Source organism: Jaculus jaculus, chromosome 1 (assembly GCF_020740685.1).
Source record: "Jaculus jaculus isolate mJacJac1 chromosome 1, mJacJac1.mat.Y.cur, whole genome shotgun sequence".
NCBI lineage: Eukaryota > Metazoa > Chordata > Mammalia > Rodentia > Dipodidae > Jaculus > Jaculus jaculus.
The window spans coordinates 201,003,766-201,017,322 of NC_059102.1; the positions used below are offsets into that span (position 1 = coordinate 201,003,766).

General features: G+C 37.1%; 1 pseudogene; it reads right to left on the reverse strand.

The window, feature by feature from the left end:
- Window positions 1-10,680: 10,680 nt before the first annotated feature.
- Window positions 10,681-12,555, reverse strand: LOC101606273 (annotated as a pseudogene).
- Between the last annotated feature and the right edge of the window lie 1,002 nt (window positions 12,556-13,557).

The window sequence follows — 13,557 nt, forward strand, 5'->3', positions numbered from 1 at the left end:
ATCTAGAAATTTCTACAGGAAAAACAGCAATGGAATTAGAAGTAAGAGAAATTTGGTGGTGGCATGTAATAGGCTAGTTAATAAAATTGAAGGGGAAAATGTAAAATTCCTACTTTCAAATTAAAATGTGATATAATATTTGGAAAGTTAAGGAACTATTTCATTTTATCTCTGCTCTGCTTCACAGTTTAATTAAAATATGCACTAAGTGGCACATGTATGTTGAGTCCATTTACAGTGGCAAGAGGCCATGGTGTGCCCATTGTCCCTCCCACCCTGTCTCTCCTTGCAAATGAGTAAATAAAATATTTAAAAAGAATATGTGTATATATCAAGCACAAAATGGATCATTCATAGATCCATGTCATAGATGACTTCACGAGTGTTCAGTTCAGTTCTCTCAGCTATGTGTTACCATTTTCCAATTCTTAACAGTTACGGAGTTTTTCTTCTAATAAGCAATGTGTATCTTTCAATCTAGATTGCCACAAATGAAATCATAAAAATAAAAAGATCAAAATGAAATAAAATATTAACCTATATTTAGCAAGTTCACATGAATCATATTACTTCTATTGATGGTATGAATACAAAGGTTATAAAAGGAACATGAATATCACAATTGAGGTGGATATTAATATGAATTAAATTCTCAGAACTAACCTAACTAGAGACAGCATTTTTAATAGTATTCTTATGTCATAAGAAGCATCAGTACACAAGTCCAGCCTGATAACTTGTCACTCTTACTAGGGAACTAGACAACAGAAATGATAGAAAATGCCAGCAATAAGGAAGACCAACCTTTGAGAATTTACAAAAGTAATGAATAAACTGGTATTGTTTTAATGTGTTCCTTAGATTTATGCTTTGAGTGTTTATTATAGAATAATCCCAATAAGTATTCTAAATAAACATCTATTCAAATAAATTCAATTTTAACTTTACTTAACATGAGATGACTCTTGTATAAAAGAACCCAGGCCACTTAGATTCAGGTTTCACTTTAAATATCTTTGTTGCTATTATAAAGAGATTACCTTTTCAATTTTCCTCTTAACAGACTAATATACTTATTCATCACAATAGTTCATACTATCTAATAAAAATAATTTAATATGTATTTAGTTGTCCTTTTGTATTGAATCAGTTTGTTTCTATCCTGTAAATCTCATTTCTTTTGCCTCTTGGCAGACCACAAGCACTTTGGAGGGAGAAAACAAATCAGGTTGTTGTCATCTTCTCTGGGACATGGTTAAAGGAAGTCCATAATTCATTCTGACATTTCTTCAAAGGAAAAGGTTTCCAAATGCATCATTACTGGACCAATAGCCCTGTTGTACTTTGCTGAAGTCAATAGGGCCACAGTGTGATACATAGGCTCTTCTAAACATCTTGTCCCCTTTCATCTACAAACTCTCTACTCTCTCCCCTATACATTCTCCCAAAAGAACCACATGTGTCCTTTATCATGGCAAAGGCTAAATGATGTGACTGATGCCATCTTTCTTTATTTTAACTTTAATATTTCTTTGCATCTAATTGTGGATCTGTGTTTCCATTATCTCCCATAATATTTGGTCATCTGAAGTACATACTAATTGAAAAGTATGGATTCTGTGTTGGACTACCACCTTTACAACACTGTTTTAATAATCATCTCTTGTCTCATGCACCTTGGATATGCCTCTTGCTTTGGTTATTATCCCACAATCTAGAAAGATATTGCCAACTTCTAACCTTAAACTATTATAATAAACAGCCTACTCTCTTAATATGTTTAAAGTCAACATCATAAAAGTAAGCTATTTTATTGCCTGCTATACTCAAAAAAATCATAATGTAGTGAATAGTAACCAGATTCTAAATCTTAAGACTTGGTCTCATACCAAGTCTTCTCCACTACCAAGTGACCTCTGACAATATTTTTTTTTAAATGTAAACATCAGGCATTCTTTTTTTTTATTTTTTATTTTTTTATTTTTATTTATTTATTTGAGAGCAAGAGACAGAGAGAAAGAGGCAGAGAGAGAGGGAGAATGGGTGCGCCAAGGCCTCCAGCCATTGCAAACAAACTCCAGACGTGTGCGCCCCCTTGTGCATATGGCTAATGTGGGTCCTGGTGAATCAAGCCTTGAACCGGGCTCTGACAATAATTTTAACCTTTCTAAAAGTTCTCAATCTTGTGAAAATTAAAGACAAAAATGAAAGACTTGACCTCACTGGATTAGTATAAACAATTATTCTTTATAAACATTCACTAATTAATTATATAACACAATATACAACATCTCAAAAATTCATAGCTATTATTACTGTTTCATTCTCCCTATAACCAATTATTATTTTTCTGTTTTATATTAAGCTAATGTCTATGGCCCTTTATGGATATATAGAACATTCAGTCTGGATTACTGATTCTCAGAATTTTCCAATCTTCAATAGCACCTAGAGCATGTGCTAAAACAGATTGCTGGACCAAACCTGAGTCTCTCATTCTGCATGTCTGGGGTAAGGCTCATGGTCCTGAATTTCTGACATGCTAAAAGTAGCTTCCAGGCTACTAGTCCAAGAACCTTCTTCAGAAATCTCTGGAGAAGACTGGAACCTTTAGCATTTTTCTATACCCCTAGCACTTCTCACTTTTTGTTCTCACTAGCTTATTCCCAATCAGCTAGTCTGGAAAATTGAGCAGCAAGTTGCATCCTCCTGAAAAATTCTTTATTTTTTCTCTGTCAACATATTTTTAATCAATTTCCAAAATTCTTATAAACTCTTCTTAACTTATCTCTCTCTTACAGTTTTTCAATCTGCCCACACATTATTCCCAGCTTAATATTCTTAAAATAAATCCCCAAATAGGAAAATTCTACACACCAAACTCTGCTGTATGTCTTTTTCCTGCAGGTAAAATGTGCAAACAATTTAGATTTCCCTAATTTATCCTCAGTACAACTCAGATGGAATAAATAAATCTCCACAGTTTTAATATATTTTAGCTTGATTGAAGGAAGACTATTCCAAGATGTAAAAATGATATTTGCACATTGGAGTAAAATAGCATGATATATTTATTTGTACCCCATCTTGGTCAAATGAAGGTTTCTCAGATCACTCATTCATATTTGTTACTTACTGATATTTTTAAATGTTTTTACCTCTCGTAGATTCTGAGTGGTAGGAAATTATCAATATGCATCATTAACAAGCATCTTTTGCTCAAGGTGAGATCATTAGCCAAAATCAAGGTCAAAAAAGCAATATATGTAATAGTCTGAGGTTGAAAGTTGAGAGACATACAACTAGATAAATGGAAAGCTAGTCATTCTCAGTTTGGAAAGACTTTATGAAGTTGACTAAATCCGTTGTGTTCATTCAGGAGTGGGACATTGATTGGAACATGGGAAAACTACACATGAAGACAAAGGCTTTGATTAAGATATTGAGACAGTCCAGAGAAGAGAACATGATCAGTACCTAAGATTATTTGGGAGAAATTCCAGAAAAGATCTTAACAATAACTCAGATATAACTAAAGTGAGGCATGAAGAAAGGAGAGGATGAAGGAGGGATGATACTGTTTTCTATTTGGAGCAACTGGAGAGATGAAATTGCCATTAACTGAGACATAAATCATAGGAGAAAAAGCAGCTGGGGGCTAAAGAGAGAAGATAATTAACTGGATTTTGATCATGCTGAGCTGGAATTGAATCTGATACAACAAAGATGTATTGAGGATCTATTATGTGCTAAACATCATGAAAAGCAATGTGGAGGTAACAAAGTACAAGAGAGTCCTGAGTTCATGAACCTTACCAAACCTACTCAATTACACAGGAAACTGAGGGCATGATTAAAAACCTTGTGCCCAGTGCTGTGACTGGTTAAGGACTGGCATGGTTGAGGCAATTTCCCTAGTCTAGAATGGAGAGAGAGAGAGAGAATCTTTAAAACTTCTCAGAGGACATGTCATTACACTTTACATGACATGTAAGCTGGAGTTTTGGGTGACTAGGACAAGAATGAGATAAAATATTTGCAAAAGAGAAGCAATAACGCATCCAAGGACCACATCTAAGGACATTATATCTTTAGAGAACTGGAAGGAGTTTATCAGAGCTAGAGGGAGGGAGCAAAGCAATGATTGCAAGGAAACAGCTCTGAGTATGTCTGTGTTTTAATCATCAAAGACCACAAAACAAGTATTTGAATACAATAGACTCTCCTTTCTTCCTAAATAGAATATTAAAGGCCAGAGCTGAGCTCATCTAGGGTAATGGTGCTTTTGAGGATGCTCTGCTATCCTTTGACATGTGATGTTCCAAGTCTGGACCCACGTCAGATTCCCTAGATCTTGACATCTCCAGCCAGAAAGATAAAAAAAAAAAAAAAGAGGATATTTGTGGACAAATGTTTTCACTTTAATGCCTTGGGAATGGCATATGCCACTTCTTCTGTCATTCCATGAACCAGAACCAGAACCTAGAGCAATGTGATGTCTAGCTGCAGGGGAAGTGGGGATGACCTCCTACCCAAGCGTTAGTGGTGTGACATGGCAGCAGGCAGCAGAAGTCAGCCAGTCAGAGCAAGAGCAAGAATTCAGATTAAATCCCAAAGGACCTGGACAGAGCGAAGGAAGAACATGACATTAAGTAACTGGTAGACAGCATGCTCACAAAAGGATTATACAACAACAAAACTGAGTCAATCCAATTTGGGGGGGATGAAAATGAAGTGCAAATCTGTGGGTGGAAAACTGAAGGGATTTTGGTGTCTGAAGTGACATTGAGAACACAAGAAGTGATATGACTGTGAGTGGGCCCAGGAGGACAGGGAGTGGTGCTGCATCCAGTTCTTTCAAATCAGCATGCAGTATTAAACTTAACGAAAAGGTAAGCAGGTATATAGGAGACAATTGAGAAAAAGATAAAGATTTATGATTTTGCTGCTGTTTAAGAAGAATAAAGAAACAGATGAGTTAGAACTGATAATTGAATTTGTTGAAGGGGAGGTAATTGAATACTTAAGGGAAGATTCCTGCTTCACGATATGAAAAACTGACCAATGACAATAACAAAAAATGATGCAAAGAGATAAGTACTTCAAGGACTCAAGAGTTTGATGAAAGCAGTATAAGGCAAATGTGACTATTGACTACATGAGATCTATGTAGAGTTTAATATATGCCACATACTTTTCAAAGCTCATTACCAGAATTACCTGATAACAAAATAATGAGGTCTTAGTCTATCATAAACTAAGTTTTACAGATAAGGAACCTGAAACATTGAAAAACAAGTTGTCAAAGCTCATGTAGTCCTACAGTGGGATTTAAATGCAAGGGTCTAGCTCCATAGCTATGCTCCTATCAAATAAAAGGGAAAGAAAAGTGTTGGAAGTGATGAATAAGAAGAAGCTGTGTGCAATCTCCACTAGCATGTCCCTTACAGCATTAACCAATGAGCTACATTGAAGAAAAGAATTCTGAAGTCAAATGAAATTTGGGAACCACTTCATACTAACCTGTTAGCTTTGTTGAGAAATTATAATGCATACTAACTTTAAAAATATGTGAAAAGATCAGTACAAAATAGAATGTTCTTTTTTTGTCTGACATGCTGTTTTTCTACCTGTTTGACCATAGAAATGTTTTCTTTCATATGACCTATCAAAAGAATAAATCACATCTTGAAACATATTTCAGGAGATTGATGAGTCCACCAGTGGATTATATAGTATTAAAAACTGGAGGATGAATCTCAGTTTATTTGGACATTAAGGGAAACAGTAAAAAGGCATCAGCTCCAGTGGGCTGGGGCAACCTAGATCTTCTCAGTCTCTCAAAGGGGAAAATATTCGCTACTGGTTCATCTAGTACATACACGTCCCACCTCCCACATCTGCCACCATATATAGTGGTCAGTGCACACAGTGTGTTATTTCATTTGCTTCATAGAAATACAGTACTGTTCAGAGGGCAGAGGTTTACTATGCTGTTCTGAATCAAGAATTTGTCACACTATTCAGATTTAATGCATGTGCCGAGCACTGTAGCTCACACTCAGTCATCAGTTCACTGTATGTACACAGCATGTAGGTGGTATATAGTAATCATTCAGTCTTCCAGATGAAAAAACTGAGACTTAGGCTAAAGAAATCACAGTCACAGGTAATGAAAGAGACTTGGGCTTCTATGCCAGAGCTGTGGAAACACTATCTCATCCATAAGCATCATTTGCTACAAAGTGGGATCAAAGAACTTTTTTCTGAGTAAGAGAGGGAAGGGAAAAACATAAATAATTGTTAGTAAACTGTGGCCAATTTTCTGAACTCATTTCCATTAAGATTAAAATCTGACAGTTTTCCTTCTACCTAAATATCAGTGAAAATACAAGGTAAATCTGACAACAGCTTGTTCGTAAGGTACATGAGTTATTGAGGAAGAGTTCTAAAGTGTTGTGCTCACTAGAGTTACTACCTAAAGAATTGCATTTAAGCAAAGGCTGTTTTTCATCTGCACTTGAATATTAGATTGAAGGCTTACCCTTAGCCTCAGATATTAAGGGAGGAACAACTAAACTAAGGTGTGATGATTGGGTAAGCATCATATCTCCTTTTTATCACCTTTCCCCCCCAAGGAGTACTATATTGAATTACAGCATTATTCATTGCTTCTTCTACAGAAAGACACATTGAAAAATTGGGCTTTTGTAGTAATATTGACAACAAAACCTGGTGTTGTCACCTCTCATTAGCATTAATTTAATTGGTGATTCACTACAATACACAACTAATCTGCTCTGTGGTGGGCCTTCCTAGGCAAAACAGCAGCAGCACGAATAAACACCACTGCAGAAAATGTAAACCAGACAACGTTTTGGGGAATATTAAATGTAAGCTTTATAAACATTAGTTTTCCTTTTATCCATAATGAAAAGTTCCTAATTCACTCTAAACTGGGAGGGCCATTGTGGGGTATGGTTAATTGGTCTTGAAAGACGATTAATAACTGTCAGGAACACGTTACAAACACACAGGTTTTTCAAACAGTCAATCCCTTTACCTCCCACCCCCTCAACGCCCCACTTTCTGTGTTGCTCTGTTTACTGTGCCCAGTTCATGTGCTCTTTTGCCATAATAATCTCCAGCCAAATGGTAATTGCTCTATTGACGGCATTACTGTACATTTTTGACAGATCATTATTCATACTTAACCACTTGACCTGGAATAAATGTTAAAGCAATTACCACTGAGAGCTTTTCTATGAGAAAATTGAGGCAAAGTTTAGAGATAATCAAAATGCAAAGCTGATCATGATAGCAATTGGAAAAATGGCAAATCCTATTAAACAGATTTTTATTAGCCAAGTTGATGCCAGTAGATATTATCTGGTAATTTAGTCTTATTAAAAAGAAAATAAAGCAGCTAATTGTTTACTATTCTGGATCTTATTCCAGCTTGCAATCTGCAACTGAAATTAGACTTTATGTGGCTCATCTATTTTGTCACATTGAAATATGAAATCATTTGGCACAAAGCACATCTGCTTGGTGCCTCTTACATTGTTTGAAAAATCCCTCATTCAATATGTTTTGTACCTGTTGAGGCATTCTGGATGAATTAATCTATGGAAACCAACAGGAAAGCTAATAGTATATTTGCATTGTGTATAATATTTCTAAAGTGGTCTGTATTTAAGGATTAAATTTTATTTTTGTTTTATCTTACTTTGTATTCCAACATTGACATACATAATTCTTTATATAAATACAGAGGGAAATAAGCTTTCACAAACATCACATATATATTTAGTTGTCATTGGAAATAAGAAATCACCTTTAAATTTGAACTCCAACTTAAGTACATAAATGGAAAAAAACATTGGCAAAATTTTTAACACATTTAAGAATAAATTAGCTTTAAATTTTGAAAGCAAAATACTAATGCAATTGTATAGTGGCAAAAATATTTTATGGCCAAAAATTGATTTATTATCCAAGAACACAATTTCTTCCTTAATCCTATGATCCTCTTTTACAGACGCCCAAGTTTCTGAGCTGTGATAATGAATCCCAAGAAAGTTCACAACCTGCTTCTACTCTTTCATTTTACAAATGGCTGATAGAAAAAAAAAAAAAAAAAAACTCTGGAAAGGCTGTCTTCAGGATTTTATATTTAGGAAGTCATCTTTTTACATAAACTTTCCACACAAAGTTCAAGAATAACTTAAGATAGCAGAACTTGATGAAATCTAGTTTAATTTCTGCATGAAACTTACATTTTCCCCTAATTCTTAAAGGCTGTTTAGTTAAAAGTTTGGTGTGATTCAAGTCTTTGGACAGATATCTTGAGCAAAGCTGTAATCAAAAGTGTGTACCAAAGACACAGAAAGTCTTAAATAGATAGTGTAAAGTTTTACAAGCCCCTACTGAATCATGAGCCCTATTTGAAAACTATCATTAAGATTCAGAAAACCGATTACTGATACATGGATATGGTTATCTTGGGAGGTGCAGTTATCAGGGTCTGCTCCAGTTGGTTGCCATAGTTTCTATATTAATGGAGGATTTTTTTTCACAGTTAATGAAAGAAGAGACTTTCTTTTAATAAGTTCATAAAACAGCAAGTTTATTTTTCTTTCTCTCTTCTGCCATTTTCCACTACCAAGAGTCCTCTTGAAAGTCTGAAAGGTACATACTTGGCAGTCAGCTGAAAACCAGCAGTCTTTAAAACAACTCATTCTGCTTCTCCATTCTTGGCCTTGCCCTTCTCAAAATGGATAGTGTTTAAGACAACAGACTAATTGTTTCAAACATGATCACATAGTAACATCAGATCTCTTTAAAGAGTGACATGGCTCTAAGTTTTCCTAGACTTTGGAAAAATATAGAAGACAGAAAAGCAAAAAGAAAAAGAAATATGAAAAACATGTTAACATTCAATTTTTCTTTTGCTTTGCTTAGTAACTTAAATGCTTTATAGATAGGGCATACTTATTTTAAAAGTCAAATGTAGGTTTTATAACCCAGTCCAGCTTATGTTAATGACTTTACTATAGGTCTCAATGAAAAGCTAGTCTGTTTTTCTAATACTTTTATTCATTTATAAGTATGCATGGTACAAAGTAAAAATGAGAGCAAATCACTAAGTTGCATTTATTTGCTATAGTCTTAAAAAGTCCATGAGCCAGCATGCTTTCATATGTGCCAATTATTTCTTATGACTATGTTTAATCATATAATTAATTCAACATGTGCTGTAGTCATATCAGTTTATTAGTTCTACACACAGTTTTGGAACCAACATCCCTTGCTCTTCATCTCTTACACATTGACATCCTAGGAATCTGAGTGTAGAACTTTGTTCTTGACCATGACTTGGGCACAAACCCCACTTGTTTCTTCTATTAGCTCATTGTATAATGATTTTAATGCATGCCTTCTACTAAATAGTTTTAGTATTATGAAGACACAAAATAATTGAGCCACATGTGTCTCACATCAGTAGCTTAATGAAAGGCCTAAGTAAAGTCACCCCACAATAAATAATTGATTAGTAGTCTCCTCCTTGAAAGGTTTAATACATTGATTCTGCCCAAGTTGATCTAAGAGGCCTTGCATTCCCCTGGGATTACTATTACACCCTTTTCTCATTTCTGTTAACACACATAAGATAGGAAAATAGGGCTAAATATTCCAAGAGCTACATAATAATATTGGTAATAAATAACCATCGATTAATTAAAGATAAATACAAAAAGTACAACTCCCTTGAAGATCAGTAATACACTGAGAATAAAATATGTAAACTACTGGTAAATTAGTCAGCAGAGTATCCGGACAAACTCGGTTTTCCCCCTTTTTACTATTTCTATGTTTTATTCATTTAAGTACTATTTAGTAGAATTATTATTATTTTGATTTTTTGAGGTAGGTAGGGTCTCTCTCTAGCCAGGCTGACCTGGAATTCACTATGTAGATTCAGGGTAGCTTTGAACCCATGGTGATTCTTCTAGCTCTGCCTCTTAAGTGCTGGGATTAAAGGCACATGGTATCATGCCAAGCCTAATAAAAATTATTATTATTATTATTATTATTATTATTATTGAAAACAAATTTTATTAGACATTTCCAATTCTGTTAAAGTGGCAGGCCAGTTCCTTTCACAATTAGTTCTTAGAAGGGACCTACTGGATCCAGAGATCCCCAAACCCAAATCAAAAAGAAACAGCTTTTAGACTGGTTTGGAATGTACAGCCATTGATGTCAGCTGCTCTCAGAAATAGGCCCATCAATGTCTGTTGGAATCAGGTGGGATGGAGTCAATGCACACAGCAGAACACATCTTTAAATAAGTTATCTGGTTGGGCAAAGTTACTCACTCCTTAGAAAATACAGTAGGGAACAAGTCCCAGTTGGCAGAGATGTGGTACAGTGCCAGTTTCACTGTGGGATCCAGGGGTCACCAGTTATTGGCTTATGACACACAAAATAAGAGCAGTTACTGGAAGTGAGAGAGAATGTGAAGGGCAGGGAATCTGCCGGTCCTACTCAGCCTCTTTATTCTGGCTGAAAGTACAGGCTGTACATTGCAGCATCTTTGGGAGGACATTTGACAATTAAAAAACAGAAATCCCAGTCTTATAACCCAGAAAGTCCATGTCTCATGAAGAGGACTGCTCAGGGTTCCCACGGAGGACTGCATCTCCCATCCACATCTGTCTCCACATGATATAAGACATCAGCCAGTGTGTGTTCCACTGGGCACCCCAGCCCATGTCACTCATAGGGTGGTAAGTGAGATCCTTGGGAGGATACTTGAAGCATGGTCCAAAGTTAATGGAAACCCTGTAGCTCTTGTACAATGAGATGGCCGGAAAGTAAACGCCCTCAAAAATATCTTTGTAAGCCATGCCTTGATTGACACCATTTTTATAAAATATTATCTCACTATGGGGAGTTTGTTTTAGGCTGTTCTCTGCTTTGTCCACAAAGTCTTTTTCTTCAAAATACAAATAACTCTTGAACTTTATCAAAGCCTTATCTTTGTGAGTATTAGGCAGGGACTTGGCTGTCTCTGTGTCTTCAGGAAGATTGATATAAAATCCCAGGACATCTCCCTGTCCATAGCCAGATGAGTAGTGCTTGCCAATAGACTGGTGGAACTTGGTTCCCTTTTTACTCCGCCAAGAATAGCTACATTGATCATATCCTAAGGGAGCTTGAAGGTTACCTAAGGGCTGGGACCAGCCCAGTCTGGCAGCAGTGTCTGGTGGCATCTCATCCACAGTGATTTCAAAGTACCAGGTACCCTTCCGCACGCCAAGAGATGCTCGGACCATGGAGTAGCCCTTCTCTCCAACAACAGTCAGACAGTCATCAGAGATCTTTATCTGGGGAGCTTGAACATGTAGGGCTAAAAAAACTCGTTCATACATGCAGGCTCTGTAGAGGTCTCCAAGGATAGGTTTTCCTGCCCAGCAATCAAGTTCAAGCTTCTCTGGGTCAGGAGCATGCAGATCAGGCTCAGCCAGAATATACAGATAGCCATCTTTCTTGAATGGATGTTCCAAGGGGTAGCCATGAGGGGGAAGACGTTGAGCAGAAAACATAGGGTCACTCCAGGCCTTCTTAGTGGTTCCTGCTGTCCCTCCATCTTGCTGTTTACGCTTAGCTCCTCTTCCTTTTCCACTGCTTCCAGCTTCAATTCCCCCATTGAGACTCCCACTGGCAGACACAGCACTGCTTTGTTTCTGGATGTCATAAGCAGGACCAATGTTACTAAGATCCTGATCCAAAAGTCCAAATTTGCGGTAATCTTCTGGGTCTTTGCTTCCAGGATCAGGGTGTGCTTTCACCAGGAATACATCTCTTTCTTTACTCATTGTTTTGACAATATTATTGGCCCAAGTCATTTTCCCAGGTCTTTGTCTGGTTGTCATACACTCCCAGTATTTATCGATAAATGGTATAATATAATACCCTTATCTTTGGAGAACATGGTTTTTGGATGTTCATCCTGTGTTCGGGGCTGCCATGAGGTTTGCCAAAGCGCTAAGGCACATCTCTTTTAAGTTTGCTTGCTTTTGGAGGAAATAGGTGTTCCCACTATGATGGCACACATTGCAATGGAAACTAATTGGTCATGAAAGGTAGACAGGATGAGGTATCTATGCCAAATGTGTCAGCTGTGAGCTATTTTGTACATATTCCACATTGCCGTTCTACCTCTGCCGACCATTCTCTTCATCTACAGAGGCAGGCTGTGTATCCATTACTTCTGAAGTATCTCCAGCATCTTCCAGTGCATTTTTTCCACTAGAGGATTCTGTCTCCAGGCCACCGCTTACATCAACCAAGTTTGCATCCCCGCTTTCAGTCTCCCCAGAGCTGGGTTCCGCGCCTGCGGAAGCACACGGCCCTTCTCCAGCCAGAGCGGCTGCTGTCGCTGCAACCGGCTGTTTCTCCATCTTCTGCGGTGGTAGCATTTGCAGGCACTCCCGAGCCCGCTCCGGCACCCACTCCAAGGCCAGGACCTGCTCCCTCCGGCGCCATGGCTGCCACCTCCCGGCCTTCTCGCGAGAGTCTAGTAAAATTATTTTAAACTCATTTTTTTCCTAAAAAAATTACTAGTGATTATGGCAATATACAAATGTAAGCTTCTTAGATAGATTCCAAAGGATTGGGACAGTACTACATGTGGAATCTGGTTTCCCAGGTCTTACAGTGCCCTCAAGTCCTTCAGTGTCCTGAGGTTTAGTCTGGAGAAGACTTTGGCTGGTAGGAATGATGATGGTTCACTCCTGACTTCATTTATTTCTCTACAAGTGTTATGAACACTTGTCTGTCCTTTCCCCTGAAGCAGTTTGTCCTCTTGTCTCTTCACATGTGCATCCTTAATCACCCTTTAGCCCCTACTGAAAAAAAAATTTAGGAAATTTGAAAATTCCAAATAGATTTGGGAAGATGGCTTTAGATCATGGCTTTCTGATACAATAGACTTCAACAAGTAAATGTAGAATGAACATCTTTAAAAATGAAGAAAAGATACTAGCAGAGTAAGATTTGACTCCAACATGCAGAATTGGGCAGATGAGGGATGGAAATTAACTTGAAAGGAAGTGCCATCTTTTTCTTGATTCACTGGCTTGCTCTTCCTGAGGCACTGACTGACAAACCTCCCTCAGCTTCCCGGGTTTGAATTCCTTATGCAGTTTTCCAGTTATTAATGTTACCATCATCACCTACCTCTTACACAATTGGTTTCATCTTTCTAGGTGATGCTGGTATTTTCTTCTTAATTTCCCACTATCATCCTTTGTGGAAAGATGACATTTTTGAGTCTTTGATCAGTAATTCTTTGTCAGGAACTAAGGTAATTTAGAGTCAAGGTTAAAACTGGCCTTTGGAGGTGAACCACTTGGATTCAAATTCTTGCTCTACTATGTGCTTTCCAAATGGTTCAGGGCAAATTTCTTGTTTTCGCTGTTCCTCATCTGTTAACAGGGGAAACAACTGATAGTGTAGAAGACCATTATGATGAGAGCTAAATGCATA